This window comes from Anas acuta, chromosome 4 (genome assembly GCF_963932015.1).
Source record: "Anas acuta chromosome 4, bAnaAcu1.1, whole genome shotgun sequence".
NCBI lineage: Eukaryota > Metazoa > Chordata > Aves > Anseriformes > Anatidae > Anas > Anas acuta.
This window is the reverse complement of record NC_088982.1, coordinates 4,633,068-4,643,630: the sequence shown is the minus strand read 5'-3', so window position 1 is coordinate 4,643,630 and position 10,563 is coordinate 4,633,068. Positions and strand designations below refer to the sequence as shown.

Sequence of the window (10,563 nt, the reverse complement as noted above, 5' to 3'; positions counted from 1 at the left end):
TGAGGCAGAACCCCAGTTTAACCATCATTCTCACTTCTACAGGATGAGATAAGGTTACTCAACCCCAGTCTAACCATCATTCTCACTTCTACAGGATGAGATAAGGTTACTCCTGTATGGAGAATTACCTCTTCTACCGTGTGCCTAGATTTTGCCTGATAAACTCTCAGACATGACTGTGATGAATGCCTGGACAACAATTTTAGCATCTTTCCATAACATATAGGTAACAGTGCTCAAAATAGGCTTGCTGTCACGAAAAGGAAGATGAGTAAGATGAATCAGCTTCTCCTGAAAAAAAAAAAAAAAAAAAAAAAAAAAAAACAATAATAAAAATTAATAAATAAAAGTTCAAAAGTTTAGACACCTATTTTCAGGAAAAATAAAATATATCACAAACCACCACAGGGAGCTCTCTCTCTCTTTCTCATCTCTTCACCCACTCTTTATCTCTTTATCACAGAAGGTACTTAGAAAACTGGCTTAGATCAATCATCCTCCTTTTAGTTGATTACATATGAGCAAGGAGGCATATGTAGCGTTTTGAAGTTTACAGGTGTAAATATATCCAGCAGTTTAGTGAATAACTGGAGAGGTAGAGGGTGACTTACTGCTTCCTGAGACTCCTTTTTGCTTCAGTGGTGAAGTAATTTGGTCAGCTTTACACCTATTTCCTTTATGCTGGACGCAAACTCAGCTGTACAGGCTAGTGTGTTAGCCATCCACCAGAAACAACTTATAGATTTTGCCCTATCAATATTAAAACCTGCAGCGTGAATGGTTGGTACTATACATTAAAATAATGTCTTATATTGCAAAAATTTCCTATAATGTGGTGTGATGTACAGTATTTTTTTTTTGAACAAACCCACTGATATCAATGTATCTAATCATGTGAGAAAGACTACAAAATTGGATCTCCCCTTTGAAACTGAATAGAGAATTAGAGATTCTCAGAGCCTCCTTAAGGAGTTTAGTGGAGAATGAGATCCTCATTTTAACAATTTATAGGATGGTTAAAAAAGCAATTTTAGAAAGACTCTCACTGTCTATTAAATTCTATAGTTTTTTTTAGAGTCATTCCTATGGAACTTGGTATTTCCATTTTTATAATTTATGTTGCTCTACGTATCTGTAAAACTTTATTGTTTTACTCTTACTAAATAGATGAGGCTTTTCTAGAAGGATGTATATTTTGAATGCATTTAATCGTGGAAGAGCTGGAGATGTAAAAAAAAAAAAAAAAAAACAGAGAAAGATATCTGGTATCATAAGTTTTGCAGTGATCAATGAGGAGTTAAAATAAATCATAGGCTTCCTCACTCCTACATTTCTTCTAAGCAACTTCTGATTCAGTTGCTGATAGACTTGTAGCAATGATGTATAAATAAAAATTAATAGTACTAATTATAAAGTAAGAAGAAAAAAGAAAAGGTCTCTGGTATACTTGATACACCTGGGACAACACAAAGTAAGCTCTGCATAGTACATTGTGCATTATGCCTCTCATCTTCTTAGATGAATGGCCAAAACCTCTGGATAGCATATGGCTTAAGCAAATTAAGAGAATCTGGAGCTGTTTACTAATGAGAAAAAAAAAACAAGCAAACAAAAACAAATGTATTAGTCCATCACTAAGTAAAGGGCACTGTATGACAGCAACAAAATAAACATATAAATCAGTAAAATCCAGTAATCCTGCCAAATAAATCACAGACTCAGTGACAATTAAATGTAGTCTACTTTGACTCATAAATAGTATAATATCCTCTCAGGCCAAAAAAAGACTTTGTAAAATCTTATGTATAAAATCTTCTAAATCATGTTTGTTTGAATTACCTGAATTAGCAAACCATAGATGGCATTTCATACACGAGGGAAAAGTAATTTAGCAGAAAGATCAAGAGTTGTTAACGTTTGCTGCATTCTCATATTTTCTTAAAAGATCATGGCCAGTAAAGACAACTATAGTCATGTAATCCATACTAGTTTTCATACTTACACAATTTCATACATAATTTCATACTAGTACTAAAAGTAAATTGGGAGGCAAACCAAGCTCTGATTCCCCCACAGTAGTCAAATAGTTCAGAGATCATGTTGCATCATCTTCTGTTTACAGGGCAACATGTGGACTTACACATGCAGCGTACATTTCTTCTTTCTGCTTTATACTTCTTTTTTCTTTCCACTGAATGTCATAAGAAAACTACATTTTCTGGGAATATACCTTATTCTCATCCTGGAGCCTTCCAATCAGAACTCAGAGACACAGTAAAAATTCCATGTTGCCATGTTGTATCTAAGAGAGCTTTTTATTACAGTCTGTACCAAAAATATATTGAATGCACTATTGATGCATTATTCTGGTATCTGTTCTCTACTATTTGCAGAAAAAAATATTACTATGCATAAGCTTTGTGATATCTATCTCTATCATCTGAGGTGCTTGTTTGTTTACCTCAGCTTGGAACTACATAATAGCAAGGTGATAGAAAAGTTCATTGTTGTTTTCATTAACATACAGAAATTTCTGTCAGTTTGGAGCTTAGCAGTCTTACTTGGCTTATCCCCACCACTGTATTTTATTTTTTTTATCACATAGGTGGTTTCAGAAATGTAAGTATGCCAGATTATACCTACCATCTTACAGCCCTGAGGTTGTTTCCTGAGATACCAAGTAGCAGAGTTAGAAAGTACTGTTTTGAATTTCCAAAAGACTAAGAATTTTCCATCAGAAGTAATGGCATTAATCTCTGAACTTCCGTCTTGTTTTTAGACATAACTTGATGGGACCACAATGAAGTCAGATTTCTTGTCAAGGCTTCATTTCTCATCTGAGACCACCATGATGAAAAGTTTCTGGGAGGAAGGTGCTTAGGAATGATGAATAGCTGAATACTTCCAGAAAGTAGCTCTACCTCTAAACAACCATTCTAAATTTATATCACATAATACACTTTCACAGTCCTAAGCAGACCCTGATATACTTAATTAATTTAGTGAGATATTAGAAAGACATGGACTACTTTGCAGTAGATCTTTTGTAGCCAAGGGCATTGGGAAATGAAATCTGAAATCATGTTTAGTTTGAGAGCCACTGAAATGGTAATAGTGTCACTGGGAAAAAAAAAATAGAAATTACAATTAAAAAAAAAAAAAAAAAAGAGAAAAGCATCTGGAAATTATTATCTTTTCCTTACAGAAGTAGTATATATATATCTATATACATATTTATTTATTTATTTGTTTTTCAATGAGGGAGTCACTTAAAGAGAAAATTAACTAGAACTCCATGCATGGAGATACTGACCCAGAAAACAGAAAAGTTAGAAAACAGCAATGATTAACCCTGAAATAAAGATTTACACCAGATTTAGAAATAACTGCTATTTATAAATGATGTTTTCTCATCTACAGTACAGGATTTCCAGCAACAATTCAGTTGAAAAAGCATAAACTAGTTTTCTGATTTCTAATAGTTAAAGCCAATGCCAGGTCTCAATTCCCGACTCCAAAACTCTTTCACAGAGTTGGGGCCCTGGGTTAGCAATGTCCCTCCTTTCCATTGTGCCCAGAGCCTACTTAGCTTGTGAAACCTAGCAGGAGAGTAGCACAAGATTTTAAACTGCATCTCTGTGTAATGCCTTTTCTGGGAAAAGAAGTTCACTGTTGCTTTTAGCTATTGTTCTATTGCCTCAGAACACTAGAGAGAGATAATTATTTGGACACTGTTGAATTACTTGCAATGCTTAAATTGCTGAGCAAAACCTGACTTGACTCTTTCCTATGGAAAGATTAGTAAGAATAATTATCTAATTTACAGACTCTGCAGAAAATGACTGTAATAAATGATGGTCCCTGTTCAGAACAGAATGCATCATACAGCTAGATTGAAATATAGTTAATTGTACAGAATGAGGGGGATATAGGGGGACAGAAATAGGATGCAATTTACGAAAGGGAAAACATGCTTTAGAGAGGCATCTCTAAAATACTTCTCTAAATATAGAGTGATGATAGACCAGAAGACTAAACCCATAGATTTGAACATCTTTGTGCCTTGAAATCCATGTCCAAACTATACAGCTGGTGCTCATTTCTATCAGGAAATGTCATTTGTAAACTTTTAGTACCATCTGAACGTGAGGGCCAACTCATCACAACTGCATTATAATCAAGTATGTAATATTTAAACTGCATTATAATCAAGTATGTAATATTTATTTCACTTTATTTTATTCAGATTAATAGATTAAAATAATAAAGAGAAGAAAAATAAGGGAAGTATAGAATCAATCACACAGCAACACAATTCGAGAAAATGGATGGCATAGAATATAAATATTTTAACTTCACACAACTTCCATATCCTACACCTAGGACAAATATTTGTCCATGTGAATATTCTTCAGGCTTACTAACAATATTTTTTCCAGATGCTGTAAAACAAAGGTTTGATAAACTGTCTAAAACCAAACAGTTTCAGTAATTGTCATGCTTGGTAAGTGATCATTTTCTCCTGATTCTGGTCATGAGAATAGTAACATAACAAATACACAGCTTTGAGAGTTTTGATCTGATGACAGCAGAAAACTAAGATTCCTATATAGAGTAACTATAGGAAGATTTTAAATACAAAAGTAAACAACCACTTTAGTCACCCTAGATAATAGAGTACATTTTCATTAAGGTCATCACAGAAATGCCACTGTCATGGATAATGATCTGAAAACTCATCTGGAGTGATCAGAGATAAATGTCAGGTAATGAAACAAGAAAACAAAAGATTTAGCTAAAGCTCTGAATATAATATTCAGTAAATCTGAGAACTGTTTGTAAGATCGGCAATTTTGCTAATAATAAATAAATAGTATTAAATTACCAACTCAGTGGACTATCAACTTTGAAAAGGGATCTTATGCATTGAGTGAAATTTCATGTCCAACATTCACAAACCCTTTTTGTCATCTGGCTTCAGAACTCTTGCCTGTGAGCAGTAGTGCAATTACAGTCTGCACCTGACAACCATTACTGAATCAAACCTGAAAGACAGAAAAAGAAAACAGCACAGTGAAACTTACAAGCACAAGTACCCTTGTATTATTTGGCTTATAATTAATTTCTCTCCATTTAAATATTTATCTTATAATTAAGATTGTTTAGAAACAAAATCAAGGAGGAGAATGGGGGTGGGGGGTGGGGGGACACACGAAGGGGGAATAATGGGTTATATTTCCAAGAAACTGTTCATTGTTTGGACCAAAATAGTAATAATAAAGGATATTCCAGCTTACTCTATATGCATCTTATTGCTGAAGCATAACTAAACAATGCAATCAGATTCTTTGGCATTCTACCTTTGAGTTAGTTGCTATGTCAACTTTATAACTGATACAGGTTTAAACAGAAGTCTTCAAAACAATCATCTGGAACATAAAAGTGGAACTATACTAATACTAACATTATTTTACACTCCAACACAGTATAGACAATACATTTTAAGTGCATTATTGGACATAATGGGTAGTCCTCATACAGCTGGATATCCACTTGGAAAAATGCAGACAAAGAGAGAACTTCACAGTTCCCACTAATGGAAACATAAAAGCTAACAAATTCCTGAAGGGCCATAGGGAAATAGAATAATGCTTTGACTGCACCAAATTAGAAGCCAGGACACCTCTTGAAATGTCTATGCTGTTGACAGACATCATGAGTGGAAGTAGCACAGGACAAATACGATAAAGACTTGTTACTGAGGAGAGGTCCAGTGTCTAAGAGTCAGGCAACATAAAAGTTACAAGAACAGAAATTCGAAGTGGGGGGTCGTGGTTAAAGATTAAGTTACCCCTAGAGGTTGTGGATTCGCCATTCCTGGAGATTTTCAGAATTTGACTGGACAGGGCTCTGAGCAATTTGATATTACCTTGTTAGCTTCTATGTTGAAAAGGGAGCTCACTGAAAGTCCCTTACATAAGTCCCTTTCAATGATTCTATCCTATTCACATTTCCAACTGGGGTAGGCATCCTGTTCCCAAAACACACTTCATGTGTTAGTCTTCATGGAAGGCAAATTATTTGAAAATAGACTTTCTGGAACTCCTTCTAAAAAGTGTCTATTTCTCTCTGTTGACTATAAAAGTAACTATAGTACTTCCAGACTTTTCATTTTGGATATCTAAAACCAGAAGAAACAAATCTACTTGCTGTACGTACATGGACATGATCTCAGCATTTATTACTGCAAAGCGTCATACTATTTCATCCTATAAGATCAGTACTTGTCAATAGTTTTTCCTCTTCAACTCTGTCAAAAAAAAATAAGTAAATAAAAAAGGAGGAAAACAGCAGTTGACTTTAATAACCAGCATAATATTATACTGTTTTGAATCCAAAAACATGTCATTCATTTCATCATCCATAAAGACATTTTTTCTTACCTCATATATAAGAGTTAGGGAACTGCTAGGCTTTTAAATAAGTCCTCCCACACCACATTTCATAACAATAACATTAATTTATATATTTTCAAATATAATTTGGTGAAAGAAACAAGTCACATCATTTAGCATGCATCTATGGGTGTTACTTTACACCTTATTGTATGACTACAATTGGTTAGCATCCCCTATAAGTATGAAACAAATGAAAATACAGAATACAGATTTCTGTTTTTCTGTGCAGTAAGACAAATTACATTGTGAACAGATGATATTGCAAGTTCTGCAAGCACAGCACCTGTGATACAACATATCTTGAACAGAAAGAGAGAATTTTGCATAATTCCCATGCAATCCATAAACAGGAAATCGTAGAATATTGTCAAAAAAAAAAAAAAGCTGAGGTGCTAAGTAAAAATGTGTACAGCATGCCAAGGAAATAGAAAGGAAAAGAAAGAATAAAAAAAAAGTAAAATAAGAAGCTGTCCTGCTTCTGATAGCCTACTTCTATAAACCTGTTTCATTTCCAATGTTAAAACTTTTTATGTCAAGTTGGTGCTTAAAATATATATGTTTTTTTCCTTCAAGTCATGTATTCAATCTATGACTCCCAGCAATTTCAAGGGATACCTTCAGATGCTAACATAAGATCTATTTTTGTAAATATGGAACTCCTGTATCCAAAAAATCCCAAACAGTCAAGTGTTTTTGTTTGTTTGTTTGTTTTTCTGTTTATTATTATTATTATTAATTATTTTCATACAAATGTCCCCTAGTAAATCCCTATTGTGTGACAACAGCTAGCCCAGAAGTATTCAAATTCTTATATCTGCAGTATTCAATATGATTCCAGAACATTCATAAAGTTAGGGCAAGTCAAGCTAATCAATACCCCAAGATAAGAAAAGAAAAACTGTGGTACCTAAGAAGTTGGGAATGTCTGTCCCTGTGAAGAACAGTAACTGAACAGATATTATGAAATGGAGATTTATTTTACCTGATTGAATTCCAAGTCAATTTGATCCTGTACAACTGTGATGTTTCCAACATTTTCTAGCAAAATAAAGATGCTTATCAGTTAAAATGAATCTACAAGTCCAGAATGGGACTTACATGGTCAGTGGATCACAAAACTGCCAAGACCTGGATGTGAGACTGACAAGAAAATTTCTTCTTAAAAGTATAACAAAAACACCAAGAGGAAACTTAAAAAAAATAAAAATAATAATAATAATTAAAAAAGCATAATTTTTGAGCATAAACAAGACTAATACTTTCTAAAGTGGAAAAAAAAAAAAAAAAAAAAAAAAAAAAACATGAATTCCCCCATATCTTTGCAGATGCAATGTTTTTCATTTAATCTTGGTCTCAGTCCAAACTCTTTTTAATGGCTTTTTGAATTGCAATAAAAGTCACCTCTGGTCACTGTGAAAAAATATTTTCTATTACACAAGGCCTGGGTTCTTGTCAGTTTCAACTTTCTCAGCATTTTCTGATCTCTGCTGTACTAGAGGTTAAATCTGCATCTCTTGCTGTCTGTATGCCTGATTCTACACCAAATGTCCTCCTCCAAGTGTAAGGAGGACACTGGGAAGGGGAAACCTCAGCCTTTCTCCAGAGGGCTCTGCCACTGGGAAGCATGCTAACAAGTATCGGTCCTCTTTAACATCTTCACAGTCCTCTTTAACATCTTCATCAATGATCTGGACGAGGGCATTGAGTGCACCCTCAGTAAGTTTGCAGATGACACCAAGCTAGGTGCGTGTGTCGATCTACTCGAGGGTAGGAAGGCTCTGCAGGAGGATCTGGATAGGCTGCACCGATGGGCTGAGGTCAACTGTATGAAGTTCAACAAGGCCAAGTGCCGGGTCCTGCACCTGGGGCGCAATAACCCCAAGCAGAACTACAGGCTGGGAGAGGAATGGTTGGAGAGCTGCCAGGCAGAGAAGGACCTGGGAGTGATGGTGGACAGTCGGCTGAATATGAGCCAGCAGTGTGCTCTGGTGGCCAAGAAGGCCAACGGCATCCTGGCTTGTATCAGAAACACTGTGACCAGCAGGGCTAGGGAGGTGATCGTCCCCCTGTACTCGGCTCTGGTGAGGCCGCACCTCGAGTACTGTGTTCAGTTTTGGGCCCCTCGCTACAAGAAGGACATCGAGGTGCTTGAGCGGGTCCAAAGAAGGGCGACGAAGCTGGTGAGGGGCCTGGAGAGCAAGTCCTACGAGGAGCGGCTGAAGGAGCTGGGCTTGTTCAGCCTGGAGAAGAGGAGGCTCAGGGGTGACCTTATTGCTCTGTATAAGTACATTAAAGGAGGCTGTAGCGAGGTGGGGGTTGGCCTGTTCTCCCATGTGCCTGGTGACAGGACGAGGGGGAATGGGCTAAAGTTACGCCAGGGGAGTTTTAGGTTAGATGTTAGGAAGAATTTCTTTACTGAAAGGGTTGTGAGGCATTGGAACGGGCTGCCCAGGGAGGTGGTGGAGTCACCATCCCTGGAAGTCTTCAAAAGACGTTTAGATGTAGAGCTTAGGGATATGGTTTAGTGGGGACTGTTAGTTTTAGGTCAGAGGTTGGACTCGATGATCTTGAGGTCTCTTCCAACCTAGAAAATTCTGTGATTCTGTGAAGTACAATGCAAGTGGCCAAACACCATGCTGTCACTTCACCATACCCATTTAAGAGAGCACAACATATAAAATAGTAACTGTGAACAAGTCAAGCAGATGTACACTCTGTCATGGACATTCTAGGGAAAAAAAATAAAAATAAAAAATCAGAGCTTTATTACACTACACCTTTCCCCAATGTACTTAAAGAGTATACGTCTGCATGGAGAACTCCTGAAAATCCCTTATCCCTTAGAGTACTACTGTAAAGCTTCTTGTTTCAAAGGGATTTCTATTGTGAAAGCCTGAGGCTTATCCTGCTTCTAACAAGGATTTGCACTGTTACAATGGATAGGAATTTGCCCTGAGACCTCATTTAAAAGAAAAAATATATTTAATGCTATATTTATTTAGGAAAATGAGTAGGTTGATTTGGCACAAAAAAAAAAAAAAAAAAAAAAAAAAGGAATAGGGGAAAGAATGGAGAAAGATACAGCAACAATCATCTAAATCAATTTTTTAGTTTTTAATAATAAAATCACAAAGCAAAGCTCATATCTTAATTTCTTGCTAAGGAATACAGGATCCTCTGTAACTTCAAATGCCCAAGGTCCCAGAAGAAGTTTTGAGAATCATACTCCTAACATTTCAAATAAGGCATTCATATGAGCTAAAACCATCAGAACACATGTCCATACTCTCTCAATCAAAATCAGAAAGACAGAATTTCACATGAAATTGTATATAACTAAATCTGATTCAAATATAAAACCCAAGGAAATTGTGCCAGTGGAGATGTGTACACTAAGCACATCCCTTTTAATCATAAACCACATAGACCTGAGATGGATCCATGTGGTTATGGATCCACATGGGAACCTTTGGAAGAGATTACTCTCCAATATAACTTCCTAGTATTTTCAGATCTGGTAACATGCTCAGCCTGTTACTTAGACAAGTATCTTCAGATAAAAATTTTGATAGAGACATTTCCACAAGTAAAATATTATAGAAATAGCACCTTTGTTCCCAAACATGAAAGAAAGACAGAATAGTCTTTTCACTACTACCACCTGTCTGCAACCATCTTATTCCAAGTCTCTTCTGCTGTCCTCTTTATACTTCTGTGCTGTCCCAAAACAAAATTGCACACAGCAGGGATCTGTTTCTGCTTATCACATACCATGGTCGTTCATATAGAAATTAAAAACAGCAAAGTTTTTCCAGTAAGACTCGTATCTTTACCTCAAACTACTCACAGTTTAGAACCATCTTTTGATGATTATAGATCATACTTCACACTTTCCCCATAAAACAAGGCTTTGAGTTAAAAGCTCAAATCTATTCAAGAGTACAATATCTTAGAAAAAAAAAAAGTTATTAACAAAAAAAAAAATCTATTTTCTAAAGTCTGCTTCCATTAAAAAATGCATTAACATTGCAAAAACCTATCACCATTGCTTCCTATATTGCTCTAAAACTGTTTCAGCACTCATGTAAAACTAAAACAGGGAAAA

The 10,563-nt window shown here is 35.7% G+C and overlaps 1 long non-coding RNA gene across 1 annotated transcript in view; it reads right to left on the bottom strand.

The window, feature by feature from the left end:
• Positions 1-4,217: 4,217 nt before the first annotated feature.
• The window catches only part of LOC137855181 (uncharacterized), a 28,486-nt gene continuing 22,140 nt past the window's right edge, over positions 4,218-10,563 (bottom strand). Inside the window, exons 2-3 of the long non-coding RNA XR_011095567.1 lie at positions 6,220-6,310; positions 4,218-5,045 (exon numbers count right to left, since the gene is read on the bottom strand). This is a non-coding gene — a long non-coding RNA (uncharacterized lncRNA). The remainder of the gene's footprint in view (positions 5,046-6,219; positions 6,311-10,563) is intronic.